The sequence below is a fragment of the Artibeus jamaicensis genome, unplaced genomic scaffold (assembly GCF_021234435.1).
Source record: "Artibeus jamaicensis isolate MK-2021 breed Jamaican fruit bat unplaced genomic scaffold, CSHL_Jam_final contig_465, whole genome shotgun sequence".
NCBI classification, from domain to species: Eukaryota; Metazoa; Chordata; class Mammalia; order Chiroptera; family Phyllostomidae; genus Artibeus; species Artibeus jamaicensis.
Genome location: NW_026521843.1, coordinates 24,285,989 through 24,304,962, shown reverse-complemented (window position 1 = coordinate 24,304,962; position 18,974 = coordinate 24,285,989). Strand labels below are relative to the sequence as shown.

Genomic DNA, 18,974 nt, shown 5'->3' with positions numbered 1-18,974 from the left:
TGTACATTTTTAACAAGCTTTCCCAGGTGTCTGATGCGCAGCCACGTTTGTGAACTCCACAGTGAGCTCTAGCCTTTCATCCTGCCAAGTTATTAAGGATTTGTAAGGATGAATGAGCTGTCAAGAGTGCAAGGGCCTGGTGCAATGCTCCTTTATTAATTATGGGGAAGTGATGTATTGGCAATGATAATGCTTCTCTTGGAAAGGGCAATGAATGGTTCGTCGATTTCTGCATTAGATCGTTCCCGGCTGAACCCTAACGCTCAGCTTTTACTCCTGTCAGTAGTTGAAAAGCTGCGTGGCCTTCACATTAAACAGCCTCTTGGTCTTTATTCCCAGGTGGGCTGCAGTCTGAGGGAAATACCAACACGGAGAATCTTTCAGAGTTCTTGGCTGGGAAATACCTCCCCCCCCCGCCCCCCTTCCTTCTTCTCCAGCCTTATCTGCTTGCGTCAGCAGCTACTAGCCAGCGCGTAGCTGTGCATGTCTGATGTGCAGGAAAAACACGGAGTGAGAATGTAAGAGAAAATCATTGATTCATCCCCAGATCCCTTTAGCAAGAGGGAAGGAAGAGAGATTAACAAGTTCAGAGGTGAGAAACGGGCAGGCGAGTTGGGGCTGGGGTTGGGGTTCTGTCCCTCGGTGAGGAAGGTTGAAAAGTTGCAGCGCGGGTGTGTGCGTGTAACCGACTGGTTGGGTGCGGGAGAGAGCGCTAGCGCGCGACCACAACGCACTGCGGGGCCGAGAGCCGGGAGGAAATAGGAAAAATCTCAACGGCAGAGGCTGGGAGGCTGGCAGGGCTCCCCACCCGTTCGGTGCTCCAAAAACGCGCCGGCTCTACTCCCAGGCGGTGCCCAGAGGCGCCGGTGTTGGGGGCGCGCTCAGGGCTGGGGCGCAGGGCCTCGGCTGGCCGCGGCAGCGGCAGGGCCGAGCGCGCGTGTGAGCCAGTGCGAGGCCCCGGTCGGCGGGCGGGCGGGCGGGCGGGCAGCGGGCGGGCGAGCGAGTGTGCGCGGGGGGAGGGAGAGCGCGCGCGCCGCCCGGCCCCGGCCCTCCCAGCCTCCGGGCCTCCGCGCCTGCCTCCCGCCCGCGCGCACCGGCTACCCGCCGCCGCTGCTCTTGCTCGCGCCGGTTCTGCACGGGAGCCTGCCCTGCACGGGAGCCTGCCCGCCGTCTCCGGCTTTGTGCTTCTCCCTGAAGATGGGAGCGACCTCTTTCTAATTGGGAGCTGTTTAAAAGGAGGGAGTGCGTCGTATTCCCTACTAGCGTGGAGGAACGGGGGAAAGAGCCATCCACACTCCCCCAAACCAGGTAGGATTTTATGATGGGCAAGCAGGGGGGATTTGGTCCGATACCGCCAATTGTTTTCCATTTGTTGTTCAAAAGGCTACACTTCCCTCCACTTTGACAAAGGACCGGCTCTTAAATTGCGTGTGTGTTCCTACACATTTTCTGGGGTGTCCGGGCTTCTCAGGGAGAGAGCTTGCTCGGGCTGGTGCGTCTGGGCGTGAGCGTGCCTCCCTGCCTGCGCCGGCTGCCGGAGGAAGAAAGGGTTGCCCAGGAGATGGGGAGCACTGGCCTCTGATCATCGAGAGCGCGAAGATCTAAGTCCACCCGGAATGCAGCGCTGCTGGGGATCCCGGCGTCCCCACCAGCTGGGCTCCGCGGTCATCCCCCCTCTTGGTAATCCCTGGGGTCTTCCTCAAGGGCACACTTGCGAGTCCCTTCCTTTTCGTGTGGCGCAGGGAGCTCCTTCACCACGGACTGCGGAGCGAAGGGAGGTGTGGCCCGGGCCGTGGAAAGCAGGAAAAAATGCAGCGGGGAGTAGGCTAAGGGTCCGCTTTCCCGGGCGCTGTGCAGGAGAGTGCTTTGGGGATTCTGCATGCCCAGGCTTTTTCCCTCAAGAGATTGGAAGGGAACTTTGCAGCTGCATTACCTGCCTCTAGAGCTTTAGGGAAGATGGGCTGTTCTGAGATGTGAGGATACCCTTCTTGGCTCCACCTTAATGAAGAAGAGGGAGGTCTTATGGGTGGACAGTCGGCTAAAGAAACCAAATCCGCCCAGGCGAGGCTTCTGTGTGCATCCTTGATTTTTTAAATCCCCCTCCCTCCATGGATTCTGTTGACTGATGCATGGCTTGGGTTGGTGATTCGTATTTCCCTCTCCAAAGTGGCAGTGGTTGGACTGACGGCAGACTGATCAAATTTAACAAAGAAATTTTTTTTTCAGAGAGCGATGTGCATGATGTCTGTAGTCATTGGAAAGTCATGCTTTGCACTAGAAATCTGTTTTAACCACCCCCACCCTCCTTAGCCTGACTGCCTTGCTGGCGCGCTCAGTCTCACTCCTCCTAGTCAGCCACTAGTGGTTGTGAATATAACAATACAAACTTTGTCCTGCTGGAGGTGTAAAGACTAAAAAGAAGAAAGGATGTCAGTAGGAGGTGTAGTGGAAGAAGCTTTTGAAAAAAAATGACAGATATGGTAAAGACAGTACAGGCATCTCCATCATGGAGGAGCTGGCAGAGTAGGTGGAGATTCTGCTCAGCTCTGGGGAAAGGCAGAGCTTGAGTATCTCCAAATATGAGCAGTGGAACACACACACTCCACCCTCTGTGTGAAGATTTCCTAAGGGAGACCAGGAGCACCCAGGAGGGGATCCAGGAAGTGCATGTCCCACCCAGGCCCCCAACACACACGCACATGCACACACAAACACACAGCCACACATGCTGTCTCTTTCTCTCCCAAAGCTATTCCGGCAGCAAGTCAGGAAAGGAGAGAAGAAGATGTAGCTGGAGGTTTCATTCATTTCAGAAAAGAAAACAAAGCCAAGAGAGAGATGATTGTCTTAGGTTCTTCTTTCGAATCCTGCGTTACTTGGATGTAGCTCTAGTTTTGTTAAACTTGCTTAATTGGGAGGTTAGGCAGGTATGAAAGGAGGAAGGGAGGGAAAGCTGGCTCCATTTTGGGGGCCTCGTGAGTGAAAAGGTGGGGGGAAGACCCACTTACTTCCTTAAGAAGCAAGATGTGTTTTCTTAAATGGTTTTCATGTTATAAATTCTGCCTCCTTGAAGAATTCCATTTGAATCCAAGGCCTCTTTGGCTAAGATTTCTTTTAGCCACAATAAAAGGATCCCTGCTTTCCCCCCTAAAATGGCTGTTGTCTTTTATTAAAGATGCAATGATTAGTTCCTAAGGGGGGAAAACTAGACAAAGGTAAACTGTTACTTGTTGTTGAGGTGTGCAGATGTTGCAAAGGATATAACTGGCTATGACAATCAGACTTCATTTACTCAGTTTTGCAAGCTTAACAGAGCTGGGAGAGTGGAGTAATGAATTAAAAGAATGTGCAGGCCATGCTTTATTATCTGTCATTTTATCTACTTCCATTCCTACCTACCTACCTGCCTTTCTATTTACTTTTTTCCTGTTCCTGCTTAATGGTTTCCCCTGTATCTTTTTGGAGTAAGATTGAGAACTATATAACCTTTTTGTCAACTATGAAGGGGAATAAAATACATAGCAGTAGCAGTACTTTAACTCCAAATAAAATTGCAAAAGGGAGGGGAAATATAGTCAGTAACATCTACAGGACTATTTGCAAGAATTACATTAATTGTTCTTTTAAGAGAATGGTGTTTTGAGAAACATCATTCTTTTGAGAAAAATAAAATTCCGAGAGGGTTTCAGCATTTCGTTAGCAAGCTATATTTAACATGTTTTTTTTATCAGACAGAAATAGACTTTTATTTATCTTGCAAAGTGAACGCATGGTTCCTTCCCTCTAAGTACTTAATGTATTTCTTTGACAATAAATGATGAGGAAAGCTCTGCAGAGCCAATGAAGTTGCACTGCCCCTTTAAAGCAAGTTATTTAGCTCACGGGTATGTTTCTCCCAAAGTAAGTGCATTTTAGGACTTTCACATCTGATGCTCATTTTGCAATTCAGTGAGAGGAGCCGTTTCTCATGCTGCCTTCAGGTGGAGGGAGAATGGCGTGTAGGTAATAAGCAATCTGTCCCATCAACACGGAAATAGGCAAGATCAAAACAAGCAGACAAACCAAGAAAAGAAAATACACAATTAAAACGGGATGGTAGAGCACTTATCTTTCACGGTTTACATCTTTGCAGAGTATATGTATGTTGCTTTTACCTGAAAATTAATTTGTTGCTTTATATTTGTAAAGAACTTAGGAATCAACATGTGATGATTATTCTTCCTGATCATATCATCTGCTTTTTGTTGTGGTTTTCGGGTGTGGTTTTTTTGGTCTTCTAAGGGATAAATGTCTCTTGTCAAAACATCTTCCCAAATCATCCAGCCCTTACCCCTCATCAGAGACTCTACCAAATTGTTTCCCATCTGACCAAATTCTCCTGCTCCCCCTTGTGGCAAATATTCTCCCTGACTTTCCCAAGGTTCCAGAATTTCATCTAGAATTGCTTAGAACTCCCTCAGCTGCCTCTCACTTGGGTTCTAATTCTTTAGTAATTGTGGCACACCAAGCCCGGGGTTACTGACCCAGCTGTTTCCAATTTTCTGTCTGAACAAAGGGGTGCCTGTGACCTGGAGACACACCTGAGATTTGGTGGAAGTAAATGTCATTTCTGACCCTTTGGGATGAACTAGATTCTGGGAGTGTGAGCTTTCTGAGTCTGCCTCTGGAATTTTGGTTTGGACTCAGGGCTACTCTGGTGGGGCCTCATCAAGTGCAATGGGATTGTTTCCAGCCTTTTTTTCCCCTTTATCTTCCAAAAGATACCTCTCTGTGTGTGACTGTGTGGCTCCATCTCTCACTCCCTTCCTGCCTCCCTCCCCCCTCAGCCTCTCACTGGAGCACACACACATCACAAAATATATTTTACATAATCTATATTTTGAAGACTCAAACTAATCAGCTGTTAGGTTCTCACTGGGGTTTGTAAATCAAACAGCCAATTTTCTGAACAGGGGACTTCTAGGGTAAATTACTCTTCTTGGTATGTTTTTATGAAGATCAGTTCAGGATATAAATGTGGAGGTCGGGTAGCTTTTTCCAGTGTATTGACTTAACTCTGGAGATAGTTTCTCACAGTTCTTACTGACTCAGATGTTTTTGGTGGGCTCTGTATAGAACCCTAGGTGTTTTATATCTGTGTTTGTAAAGGTCCTTTGATCTGCTTGCCCAGCCAAGAGAGTGTAGTAAGTAACAAGAGAGACAAAGTTTCAAGAGAATCATATTTTCTCTTACCAGAAACTTTCTAGCCCATTTCAGGAGAAAAGTCCTGAAGTGAAGGAAATGTGTTTGTGGTCAAGGGCAAGTACATTACTAGTGGCAGGTCTAAAGTGATTTGACCAGGGCAGAATACTCCTGGGTGCAAAGCTTTTATCCATCAACCAATACAGGATTTGCAATTCTCACTATCAGAGATATTCCTTGAATAAGTAGGTCTACCCAGTAGATCCCTAATCAAATGCAATGATAGTACTCGAGAAGGAGGTACCATTCACTCTTACAAACCATTAGCATCCTGCCCTTTTCATGTTTTGAACTTGGACTGGTTTATCGGATCAGCTGGCAGATGGAAAAGTCCTGAGGGCCTGGAACACAGGATGACGCAGAGGAAGTGAGAGAATGTTGAAACTAGGTTGTTGCCTGGTTAGTGCTCTCCGAGGGCCCTTTTGCTGGGTAAGTGTGAGGGCCCGAGTGCCTGGGAACTGGGCTGCTGAGATGAACTCCAGCACTGAAATTTTACTTGAGGCAGCAAAGGGAACAAAAATTTCATCGCTTCTTGAAATTTTAGCCTTTTAAAAGTCTTCCAAGAATTGGGCAAAATACTTTCCTTGGTGTGAAATGATGTCCTTAATATCTTGAGTACCTTCTAACCGTATCCTTTTGTAATATTCATACCAGTAACCTAGAAGGCTAGTATGATACTCATGCAGACTAAGGGTTTCTTGCATAAGTTATAGGCATAGGAAAATACATGTAATAGAATCCGCCTTCATTTTTTAAAAGGGGCAGAAAACATAATCACTTTGTAGATGTCACTGTATGTGAAGTCAGCATGATTAATAATTGCCTGGTTGAATCTAATATGAGATGAAGTCAAACAGACAAGAAGGTGATTCAGCAAGTTATTTCAACCCAGCTGTGGTATTTATTGAGCACTCAGTGTATGCAAGGCAGTGCATTGGGCTTTCCAGAGAATGCAGAGGATGAAGGGGAGTTCTCCGACATATGTTGGGCACCCATTTCCCTCCAGGGACCGGGGTAAGCCCTTAGTACACATTTTCTCATTTGATGCTCATAAGTGCCTGCAAGGGTAGCATTCTCTTCCCGATTTAAAAGTGAAGATGTTGGCTCAGATACATACCTTGTTCAAGACTTACTAGGTGATGGTTCCATTTTTTGAGGCTGTTCAACAGCCACGTCCTTTGTGCCACATTCTCTGTTCTCAGGGCTGTCATGGTCTAGCACAAGCAAATGTCTGGCGAAGTGAGACAGATCGCTCGCTGCACCCAGTGAGCAGAGCGCTGCGGAGAGGAGAGGAGGAAGAGAACTTTGGAAAAGGCTTCACGGAAGAGGAGGCATTTGAGTTTGCTCTCAGAGAGTGAAAAGGACTTTAATAATAAATAAACTCTAGCTATTTTTAAATAAACAGCCCCAGTTCATCTATGACAAGGACAGCCCTGGGGCAATGTTAGCGCCATTTCCAGACTTTTTGAATCAGCTGTCTGTCACAGTCAGGACCGTGCCATGGGGACTGTGGATCTAGAACAAATGACAGCACAAGCCATTGCACAGATGCATTTTGTATGTGAAACCACAGTTCATGATGAATTTCCAGCAAGGTCTTGAAGGAGAGACACCGTCACAGTCTGAGGTTAGGCAAGTGCCACCTGCCAGCCTGATTCTCTCTTAAATCTGATGGTTATGTTTTCTGTGTCATTACAGATGTGTTTTTCTTTGTTTGGCACCGAATGGCTCTGGAGTTTTCTCCCCTGAGCGTCTCCAGCTCCTCACTCCTGCTTTCCCTTACAGCACAGCACCTGGAGCTCTCTTTGCTTGCTCTGCTCCGTGGACGGCACCCGGCCCCTACAGCAGGCCTGGAGATCCGGGCTGCTTACTCTACATGCAAACCTACGCTTCCACCACAGACTGTGGTAAAGCCCAGAGTGAGTGACAGCAGGCGGGGCCAAAGGGTACAGCTCAGACAGGTGCTCAGTCACAGAGCAGATGTCTCCAAGTCCCTCTTGTGGAACAGTCTATCATCTGCCTTTCAAATCCTGGGAGATATGAGCCCCTTAGAGCTGAAATTTGTGAGTTGGTGCCGGGCAAAGTGGATCGTTCTTTTTTGCCCTGGACCCTCACTGTCTTTCTTTTGCTGGACATTCAACGAGCTATCGGTGGTCTGTTTTAAAAGCTTCTCCTTATCAGTCGTCTTCTGCTTAGAACCATAGCTAGCTGCTCTGGAAAAGACATCCAAGATCATCTTTTTTTTAAAAAAACAAATAAGCATATAACCATATGAAGGGCATATGAAATGAAATTACTTTATAAAGTGAAATTGGAGATGGTCAAATCCAGGTCGATGACTCTGAAGTCATTTCACCAAAGTCACGTCTCCCTTTTGTCTCAGATGATGCAGATGGTTCCAGAAATGTGCCTGTGTTTTCTGGTCTCGGGAGTCTCTGGATGAGTGACAGCGATTCCCAGAGTGGAAAGAGAACTGTGGCTTTTACTTCTAGATTGAGGATGCTGACTCAAAATGAAGGACCCTGGGGTCCTCAGACGAACGTTCTCTGAGCTCTGCAGACATATCGTGATAGGTATTATATTTGTTTGAATTCAGCAAATGGTGTATTTAACACCTGCCCTTCATTTTTTTCATTTATTAAGTAGAAATGGTAGTAAAGGGCACTAGGAGATTTTTATAAGGAATAATACACTAATGCTTGTGAAACATTTGGAACAGTTTCTGGCACACGAGTGCTCAATAAGGATCCTTTCTTCCTTGCTTTCTTCCTCCTCACCTGAGTGCATTCTTTCAGTGCTTTTAGACAGGGAGGAAGGGAAAGAGAGATAAACATCAGTGTGAGAGAGGAACCTTGATTGGTTGATTGGTTGCCTTCTATGCGTTGCCCCAACTGGGGATCGAATCTGCAACCTAGGCATGTGCCCTGACCAGGGATCGAACTTGCAACCTTTTGGTTTAAGGAACGATGCTGCAACCAGTGGAGCCACGCCAGCCGGCCAGGGCAACGGCCGTTTCTTATTACACGAGAGGTGACTGGTGAGAGAGCCCCTGTCCCTGCTGTGTGTCTTTTACATGAACATGCTAATCATGGGGGTTTCCATGGACAGGTGAAGGAGGACAGGACATGCATAATGACATACACTGAAGGGCACCAAACTGTCTTTTAAAATGGCCACATGGTGTTTTTGGTTTTGTGGACCACAGGGTCTGTCTCAGTTACTCACCACCATTGCTGTGAGGCAGCAGCCATGGACAACTCTTAAACGCATGCGCCTGCTGTGTCCCATCAAACGTTATTTATGGAGACCGAGATGTGAGCATCATATGATTTCCACATGCCATGGAATGTTGGTTATTCATTTTTTCCAAATACTTAAAAGTGTAAAAAACTTGATTTTGTGGACCTTACAAAGACAGGCGGCAGGCTACCCTTGACAGATTTGACCCATTGGCCATGGTTTGCCAATGCCGGGCGCGCAGGTGGACGGTGAGAGATGCCAGGGCGGCGACGGTGGGCTTGGGCGGCCTCCGCAGTCGGATTGATGTTGCGGGAAGAGGGGTGGCCTAGAAACTCAGAGACCTGGTGTGAGAGCCTGGCTCTGTCATTTCGGAGATGTGAGGCTTTGGAAAAGTCTTTCAGGTTACCATGGCCTGAGTTTTCATGTCATGCACAGGGGGAATGGACAAAGTTGGGTGGCTTTTAGGAGCCTTCTTAGCTATAAAAGAAGTTTAATGAAGGGAAATTGGACCTTTCAGGTGGATCATAAAGAACAGGGAGAAAAAGCACAAGAAAGGAAAGTGGGGTGCAGGTTTGGGTGCTTGTTATTTGGTAGCTCAGTTGGCCTAGGAAGGTAGGCAGGTGTTGTGTTACGGATGATGACCTTGAATGCCAAAGTGAAGGATTAGAATATCATAGCTTCGGATTGTTAGTGCAATTTTCCAGTTTTATAAATCAGGTTGCAAAAAGGAGAAGTGACTTGTCCATGGCCACATGACTGGTTAGGGAAAGCCGAGCCCAGCACTCATTTCTTTTGGCCTCCAGGCCAGTTACCCTTCCAGCCACTGCAGTGCCCTCAGCAGAATGGTGGAGTGCAGTTAAAGTCAGTTTCATGACTGTGACCTCCGAGGGGAAAAGTCTCATGTAAATTACAGAAGGTGCTTTCAGTATTTTCTAAAGACATGATCTCATACCTCAGCGTGTCGAACAAGGTAAGCCTATGAAGAATCCCATTTCGGAGAACAGTCTTTACAAAACTGTCAACCGAAGGCTTTGTACTCCCAGACCCTTTCGTCTGGCTTCCTGCTAAGCATCTTAAATTTCATGTTATTTCTTCACATGTTATTTCTTCAGCAAAGCCTTTCCCGATACCCTAGTAAGTCAGGTCTTCCATTACTTACTCTTGTAGGGTGGTATTTTTCCTTCATTGTGTTTATCAGAGTCAATAATTATGTTTCTTTTTTTTGTAGCAATTGAGTTAATCTTTATTATCTGTCTCCCCAGCTCGATAATAAATTCCAGGAGGGGAGAGATTGTGTCTACTTAGGTTATGGTTCTAGACCCAATGCTTTGCACATTGCAAGACACATAGTATACATTTGTTGAATGAATGAATGTATGTTCTCTTGTTAGTCATTGATACTGATGAAAACAGTCCTTGCTTAAGCAAAGGCTTAATAGGCAGACATTAGTCTTCACTTGTTAATGAAATGGCTAGCATTTCTTTCTCCATTAACTTTTTTCTGCACATTTTTTAATTGGTCCTGTCCTTTGGATCCTCACTGACCATAAGAAGCAGTAACGTAAGAACCTTGGCATAGTTACTAACTTTAAAGTCATTAACACAAGCTGATTTTTAAACAATTCTTCAACGACAAGTGTGTATAGAGTTGGCTTAAAGGGCACCCTTAAAGGGCCAGGAGCCTCATTTTTTTTAGAGAAACTATATAGTTAATAAATTATGTTCAGAGATTTGTATAAACATTTTGTATTTTCCTCCAAGCCACACAATCTATTCCTCTAAATAATAAAATTTAGCTGCTTCTATTTTAAAAATTAATTCATCCTAACCCTGACCTGTGTGGCTTAGCTGGTTGGGTATGGTCCCACAAAACAAAAGCTCACTGGTTCAGTTCCTGGCCAGAGCACCTGGCTGGGTTGTGGGTTTGTTCCCTGGGCAGGCTGTGTACGGGAGGCAACTGACTGAGTTTTCTCTGTTGCATTAGTGGTTTTCTCTCTCCCTTCCCCTTTCTCTAGAAATAAATTAGTAATAATAATGATAACGGTAAATTATTTTGTTCTGTGTACATATATGCATTTGGTTTCAGAGCTGTGCCACTGAGTTTACATCAGGAACTTCAGAAAATTGTAACAAGGAATACTGATGAAGGGTCACCATGATGGGAGAATCCATCAGCTTGAGTTTCTTTTTATATATATCTTTTTACTTATTTTTTCTGCCCTCGAGAGCATCTTATTCTTTCAAGGACTGTGACTTGAGACTGTGCAGGAAAATGTAAAAGATGCACAAACCTCATGTTGATAGGATTCCATCTCCTGAAAAGCAATCTACTTGAAGATGCAGTTTAATGACTCAGGAAAAAAGCTGATGAAATTCACCAGCCTTTGCTCACACAACCACATCACTAGAATTTTCCTTATTAAAGATTTTTTGAAGGTAGTCTAAAGCAGGGGTCCCTAACTGCTGGGCCACAGAGAGGGACTGGTCTGTGCCTATTTGGAACCAGGCAGCGAGGGAGGGATGCTGGCCTGAGCTCTGCCTTCTGACCATCCCTGCCTCCCCCTCCCCCCCCAGAAAAACCAGTCCCTGGTGCCAAATAGGTTGGGCAGCAGCTGTTCTCAAGGCTCCTGTCACGTAGCTTGAAATTCAGTTTTGTGTCAAACACCCCCATTCTCAAGGGGCAGACTAGAAAGCAGAAAGCATATCTGCAAAGATGTGCTCTTACGTTGAAGTGAACAGGGCGAGTAGGTAGGTGGCGTCCCATAAAGAGCCTGTAATTTAAAGAGCACAGCTCTGCTCAGCCCGAGGCTTCTAGTCTGGGGGTTGTGTTTCTGTCTGTTCTCTGCCTCTCTCCAGGGCTTGCATATGGAACCTAGTGTCTCGGAAAACTCCACGTATGCTGTGTCTTTGTCACGTGTCGGTGAAATGTCCTAGCAATCCCTCCCTGTTTACACTCACAGAGGGCAGAACTAACCCTCGGCAAAATTACGGAGTAGGAGTAAGTCACTCCCTCCCAGTCCTCGTGACCTTGTGTCGAAGGTTCATCCTTCTCCACTCCCCTCCCCAACCTCCCACTCCCACTCACCAGGAAACTTCGTGTTTTGATGCTGCCTGGAGTCCCGATCTGTGGGGAAGGAAAATTATCTGATATCCTACTTCACATCCACACCTTGCTGATGTGACAGCAACCACTATCTTCTATTTTTTAGGCGTCACCTCCTGTCAAGATATAGTTAAATTCTTCTGCTCTCCAGGCTGTGCCTGCCGAGCATGTCCCCCGCCCTCCAGGACACTTCTCCCCTCTTCTGCCCTTTCAACCCTTTATGCCAAGTTCTCTCAGGGCCTGGTGCCAAGACTGCCTATATCAGAATCACTCAGGGGCAGCTTGTTAACATTCAGATTTGGGGTTCCTCTTTAGAATGACTGTATCTCTGATGGTCTGGCCCAGTTATTTGCATTTTAATGAGCCTCCTGGGTGTTGTTTGCATGAATGGAAGTTGAAGAAGCATTGCTTTCTGCCTTTATTGACATCATTTCTTCCTTCTGGAATGTCTTCTCACTCTCTCCAGCTCTTAGCAACCTTCCATCCCCTCCTTTTACAGAATTTCCTGCGTTCTTTCTAGTATTCATGGTCGTTTTTTTGGAAACTGTCACGTGACGGTTGTAAATTCATGCAGGGCCCAGGTGTTAATCATCTTTGTAATCCCCACAGCGTTTGGTCTGCTGCTTTGCACGTAAGGGGCTCTCAATAAATGCTTGGTGATTCAGTGAGTGGTCCACTCTCTAGAACTAGAATACAGAGAGAGCTACACTTCACTAAAAAAATTTTACGTTGAAATGTCATCAGGCTAGTGTGGAAGATATCTGGCAAGTCAGATAAAAATGCATGTATACGACCTCATTATTTTTCAGTATATAGGGTCAAACATCACAGAAGGCCACTGTTTCTCATCAGGGTGAATGGTGAACAAATTATTATCTGAAATGGTTATTATTGTCCATCACGAGGCCCCCGAAAGCTTCAAGGAATACTTAAGAGAGCTCCCTACACTGGAATCTCTGTTGCTGGACTGTGGGCTGAGCAGTCTGAAGTTTCTAGGACCCTGGTTGCATTAACCCAAGACCCCAGGTACATTAACCTGGGGACCACGTGGCCCACTTTGAGTGCATCAAGGTACACCTAGGGCTGCTGCGCGGTCCGAATGCCTGGGAAGCCTCCCTGCCCCTGAGTTTCTCTAGGAACGGAAGAGAACTGTCTTCTGTAAAGAGGACTCACTTCTCTACTCTTGTAATGTGAGCTTCGCTGGGGACATTATCTTACTCATCTCTGCAACACAGCATCTTGGCGCACTCCAGAGCCTAAGAAACGTTTGGCAGACAAAACCGTGAATGTGTTGTTTTCCCATTTCTTTGGATGACTTACCAGTTTAAAACATTTTTTTAAACGTCTTGACCCTAAGACAGTGCATTTGTGAGCTGCATTAAAATTCTCCGAGAAATACCAATTTATTCTTATTTGAGCAAAGTATCGATTTGTTATGCTAAAACGTGATATTCCCTCCAGCTCCATTCACTGCCCTCTTTTATTTTCGTTTTGCTTGCTCACAGCTAGGAGGTCTTTCATTCCTTTCCTCCTGACCGAGTGGAAAAACCTTGAGATTATTGCATGACTTTGGAGTGATTGCAGACCTCGGGTTTTAGCTGATGATCCTCTCTCAGGGGTGTCCAACACACAGCCCGAGGGCATGTGGCCCAGGATGGCTAGGAACGCGGCTCAACAGGGCATTGTAAATTTACTGAAAACCTCTTTTTCCTCATGTTTTCCTTAGGGTTTGCGTATTTAATGTATGGCCCAAGAAAACTCTTCTTTTTTGGTATGGCCCAGAGACGCCAAAAGGGTGGACACCCAAGCTTGTTGGTCCCTTGCTTACAAATCCCTCACAGAGGGGAAGGGAGGGCAACGTGAAAGGCTCTGATGAGACCCCCAAATTTCTCTGTGTGGGAAGAAGGTTATTCCGCACCATATACCAAAGTAAGGAGCTCTTTGCTCCCGCAGAACAGTAGTTGAATTTACACAGTGAAAACAAACAAATGAACAAACGAAAAGGTGCTGCCATTTTGCAGAACATTAAGGTATAATCCAAAGTGCCTGTCACTTATGTTTGCATGACTTCAGCTTATTTACTTTTATGAAAGATTTCTTTTTCTCACTCATAAAATGGGAATGAATTAAATACCTTTTTTGCAGTATTGTCAGAAAGGTCAGGGATAGTTAGTGGGTGCAAAGCCATCAGTATGGCATCTGGGACAAAACAAGTGCTCAATGGTTTCAGTCCTTACTGTCTGATACACTCCGTCGGGGGACCTCACAATGCCTTTGGCACTGGCAGAATGAATCAGAGGACAATCCTGGCTGGCTTTACATGGGGCTCTCTGAATTCCCTCTGAATTCCTCTCCATGTATTTACTATTAGAAGACGTTTTATTCTCTGCTTTCTTTCTCCTGCCCCTATTTCTGAGTCAGTATTGCAGAGTTGATATATTTACATTTAAATTCTAGATGCACTTTCCTTTTTATGGGGCCTTTTAATGGAGCTGATTTGGGGTTGGTGTTTGACGATGTCTTTTTGCTGTACTGAAAGTAGAAGAAAACATGCTTTGTTGAGAATGTCCAAAATATGAAGACCCTCTGAACAGAGCAGACAGCCTTGGCATTCCAGAAAAGAAAAACCAGCAAGTGAGGGCTGGAGGAGAAGGACCCACACCCAGGTGCTGGGGCAAGTCAAGGCCCCAGGTCCTCTCTCTGTGCCAGAGACCAGCTCTTCCAGCCTGAGGTTCTGTGCCCAGGAGCTGAATCATGTTTCCTCTTCTCCTACTAACACTGACACTGGCTTTGTAGTATGATACTGGCCTCTGCCCATTTGAGGGGACGTTTTGAAGTGCAAATGCCCAGGCCCTGATCGCAGATTCTGATTTGGTGTCAGAGACTCAGTCAACCAGCAGGTGCCCCCGTTTGAGTGGTTGTGTGTGTTCTTTTAGTCAGCAGGTCCTGTGCATCTTATCTTCTGTTTTCCAGACTCTGCTCTAGAACCCGGACGCTGCAGTGAGCAAAAGAGACCCAAATCCCTACCCTATCAGAGAGAGAAAGACAATGAATAGAACCATGAAGCCGATTATACAGCATATAAAGAATAATAAGTTCTATATAGAAAAACAAAGTAGGGGGAAGGGCCCAGGGGTTCATGCTTCTTGTGGCTTTTCAGGAACTTCATTATCCTAAATCCTAAATCCGTGTTTCCTTTCTTGGCTGTGTTGCCTGACAGGACCGCAGTTGCTTCCTTTGGTGAATGCGGTGGGTGTTTTCTGACTTGGGACAGGGGCCTAACTCTAATCTTGTATGTTCAGTCAGAGAGACTTGACCTCTCACTGCCTGTCCTGTTGAGGACCAGTTCCATTTGTCAGGCAGCAAAGCGGAAATTGTCTCATTGAAAAAAATATTAAAAATGGTAATAGCAGAGAGCTACAAACCTAGCTCCTTCCCGAAGTGTGGTCAGGCCTGAGTGCCTGAGGCTGGGGGCCGGGACCGTCATCCGCAGCCCAGATGAATGATCAGATAAGGAAAGTCATGCTTTGGCGTCATCTCGTTGTCTAGAAGCATTTGGAAGTGCTGGCCTCGGCCGCAGATAGCATTTGCGGTTCCTTTAATGTGGCCTTAGAACAGATTAATTGCATAGTTTTGAGGCTTTCAGTCAGAGAGAATTACATAGAAGGGAATCCCAGGGCCCGAGGAAGGAGAGACAAGGAGTTCCTTGGAATAACCCCAGCTGCCAGTCAGCAGAATGAGATTAGGCGGCCTCCTGCACTGGCCTGGTGGGAGTGCCCGAGGTGTGCCTTCTCTCTGAGTCAGGTTCTCCTCAGCAATCAAACGGCTGTTGCTTGTCACAGGGAACCCTCTGCTCTGCGGCCTCGCTAATCCTCAGGCCTGTGCTGTGGGATTCTCTTCCCCCTGCGTTTCACAGGGAGTTTGATTCAGAAGATCCCCGTTTCCACCCTGTGACCTCCCCCTTCAACACGGGTTAGTGGGCTTGCTCAGTGGGATATTTTTTCATTCTATGCCAGTGCCATTTCTGTAACCTGTAGGTGGTGGGGCTGTTGGATTTGTTTTAAAAGAAACAGTGAACAGAAGACAATCTGGGTATTCCTGATACAGTGCTGAAGACTTCCTTAGACCATGTGATAGATATTCCTAAGCAAGAACTGGCCATGGATGTAATACTTGATCTGAAACCACTGTTAAAACCAGCCTACCCCTCGTTACAGAGTTCAGTATATTAGATCAGAGCAAAAGAGGAGAAAGCCAGGCAGCAGACTAACATATCAGCAGCCTCCATTTCCTGCTTATTTTCCATGGAAATAGTTTACGTGAGGGGAAACCAGGGAGGCCAGGTAGACCTGCTTGAATCTGATGGCAGAGGCAAGACCCTGAAAGACTGGGACAAAAGAACGAAGAAGGCGCTCACATTTAAATAACAGCTTTCCCATTTCATCCTGAGCATTTGGATTTGGTGGAATAAAGAAAAGAAGCTGAAGTCCGGAAAGTTCCTTCCACTTGCTTCATTGCCAATGACCTATATCAGTCATTTGTGTCCACTGATTTCACAAATTATACTACTACCCATTTTGAATAGACTTGTAATGTTTTCGAGTTATCCTCAGAAGTCCCCTTTGTTTTTCTCTGATGATGGTGATGGATATTTATTGCTTCATCCACCCTTGCACATCTGCTACCCTTTGGCTAAGAACATATTATGAGATATGAGCTGGGGCAGGGCTTTTCCTTGGCTGACCTGAGAGATCGCCCCAGGAGTGCATGCAGGAAGAGGTTGCCAGGTAATTGCTAAAAGGCTGGAGAGTGAAGGACAGCTGTCCCAAGGAACGTGCCAGGCCACACGTTACGTCACAGCTATTGATGCTTGTCTGTTTGAGTCTCCAAGCCCTGAGATAAAAGCCAGGCTGTTGGAAACCCTCCATGGGACTTTTGCCACCTACGCCCTCCTACACCTGCACGAAAGCCAAGAGGTTTTCCAATGGGCTAGTCCAAGCCCAAGTTTAATAGTTCTGAAAGATTACTTCACACACTATCAGGAATGATATAATAGAGGTTAATTACATCAGTCTCAGAGACAGAGCAGGGATGAATCCCAGTTCAGGAGTTTACTATTTGTGTGACTTTGAACAAGTCCAGCGGTGCCTCGGTACTTGCTGTTAATTTGTACGGGAACTCATGATGAGTGCCGCAACTAATGAACACTGAATTCATTTTTCAAGCGATGAATGAGGAAGCATCTTCTCTTGCTGGGCAGCATCGTGACTCATACAAGTCCTAGCAAGTGCGATGAGTCCCGAGCAAGAGCTGAGTGCTGAAACATTTTTTTTCTCATCAAAATGTGATGAGTCCAGGGTTTGACGAGTACTGAAGCTGATGAGTACCGAGGTATGACTGTACTTAAATGGGCTGACCCTCAGTTCGCCCACCTCCAAGATGGGCCAACAATATCTACTGCAGAGGGTTGTGGTTAGAGCACAGTGTGCTGCACAACCACAGGGGGTGTGACTCACACCGACTGTGATGGACGTGGCCGCAGTAGCTGTGTAACACAGCGGTGCTGGTGGTTGGGTTAGATATGATGATACATGTAAAGAAATTCAGCATGGTGTCAGGGATCGTGTTTAAGAATGGACTTTAGTGTTACTCTCTTGAGCAATTGGCTGTTTGCTGTTGTGCTATTTGAAACTTGTTTCTAAGAAGGAAAATCGTTTGGGGCACAGAAACACAATATGCAAAGACTGGGAGGTAAGAAAGTGTTTTCCTGTTCAGGGAATGGGGAGACTTTCCCAATTCTGGAACTCAGAGGCTAGATCCTGGCAGATCTGAACAGCCTGCTGAAGGGTTTGGCTTTGCCTTCAGGGAAGTAGGCAACAATGAAGAGTTTTAGGGGGAGTGAGAGAGTCAGACCTGCATGTTAGGAAGTTCATTTTGGCTGAAATGTGAAGAGCGGCATAGTGAGGTCTGGCCCAATGTTGAGGCAGTGGCTAACCATATATATCTGCCTCAGAGACGGGCACAGGTTTGACTGCCTGTGACCAGCTGCTTACCCTTTCGGATCCTTGCAGACTCCCAAGACACTTCAAAGGTATCATTCAAGGGTCCCTACAAAGGTGGTTTTCTCCTTTTTAAACTTCAGATCTCCACCGTATTATTTTCATACCTTCCAGGCACTGAGATCATTTATAAAACAAATTTTTAAATAATAGTCAAACGCTGGTCTTTTTTAAAAATTTTATTTAGTTACTTTTCAAGTACAGTTTTTTGTCTATTTCTCCCATCCCAGCCCCCCCCACCCCGTCTCCCCACCTCCCTCCCATTTCCTCCCCCCCCCCCCCCGCCAGTCCTCATCCCTGTGTCTTTCATACTTGTTCCTCAAAATCCCTCCCCATTTTTCCCCTTAAATTCCCTTCCCTCTCCCCTCTGGTCGCTGCCCACTTGTTCTCTACTTCAGTGTCTTTGTTTTTACCCTGTTTGCTTGTTTGTTTTGTTGTTTAGCTTCCTGTTAAAGGTGAGATCATATGGTATTTGTCTTTCAATGCCTGGCCTATTTCACTCAGCATAATGCTTTCCAGTTCCATCTTTTTGTTTCCACCCTTCCCCTACAGTCGTTCTCCACGGAACTGGCAGAGAGGTAGGTCCTTTTTAAAAGGAAACCAGCTGTCATCCTTGTGAGCAGAGCCTCCCTCTGATTCCCATCTCATTCTCAGTCAAAGTCAGTGCCTGACAGTGGCCTCTGTGGCCCCCGTGGTCCATCCCCACTGTGTTCCCATCCCTGAGCCCTGTTCCCTGTTCCCTTTGCTCATTGCCCTCTCATCACACGGTTTCTCTGTGGTTCCTGCACCACTCGAAGCACAATCCCATTCATCAGGGGCTTGGCAGTGTTTACCTGGAATTCTATCCTAGCTGACATCCATCCACAAGGCTTGGTCCCTTGCTTCCTTCAGGACTTTGCTAAAATGTCCCCTTATCAGAAAGGCTTTTCTTAACCATTGTGTATAAATGATGTGTGCTGTGTGTGTCTGCTCACACTACACACACGGACACACACGGACACACACATAGCCTCCCCTCCCCGTCTGTTTCTCCCCACTCCATTACAGCACTTTTTCCCACCCAACATTTGTGTTTATCGGTTTGTTTCCTTCCACTAGAGTGTAAGGCCTGTGAACAGAGACTTTTTAAAAAATTTGTCAACAAATTCTCAGGACCTAGAAGAGAGCCTAGGTCATTCTGACATATGTATTAGGTGGCATGCGTAAATATTTGTGGAAGAAATGGCTGCATGAGAGACAGAACTAGACCTTCTACTACTCTTATGGGCTGGTCAATGTCGCCTTGTTTTAGGAGACCCTACCATCCACCCAAGCCCTATAATGACTGAACA

At 46.2% G+C, this 18,974-nt stretch overlaps 1 protein-coding gene across 12 annotated transcripts in view; it reads left to right on the top strand.

The window, feature by feature from the left end:
• The window catches only part of SLC8A1 (solute carrier family 8 member A1), a 350,756-nt gene that overhangs the window by 51,646 nt on the left and 280,136 nt on the right, over positions 1–18,974 (top strand). For 2 of the 12 annotated variants that reach the window (XM_053666918.1, XM_053666916.1), the window contains exon 1: positions 471–592. The exons of 8 other annotated variants lie outside the window; for them this stretch is intronic. The gene's annotated coding sequence lies outside the window, so the exon portion shown is untranslated. Of the gene's footprint in view, positions 1–470; positions 593–1,079; positions 1,309–18,974 lie in introns of those variants that run through there. 2 more of the 12 variants (XM_053666919.1, XM_053666915.1) reach the window with 1 other exon arrangement.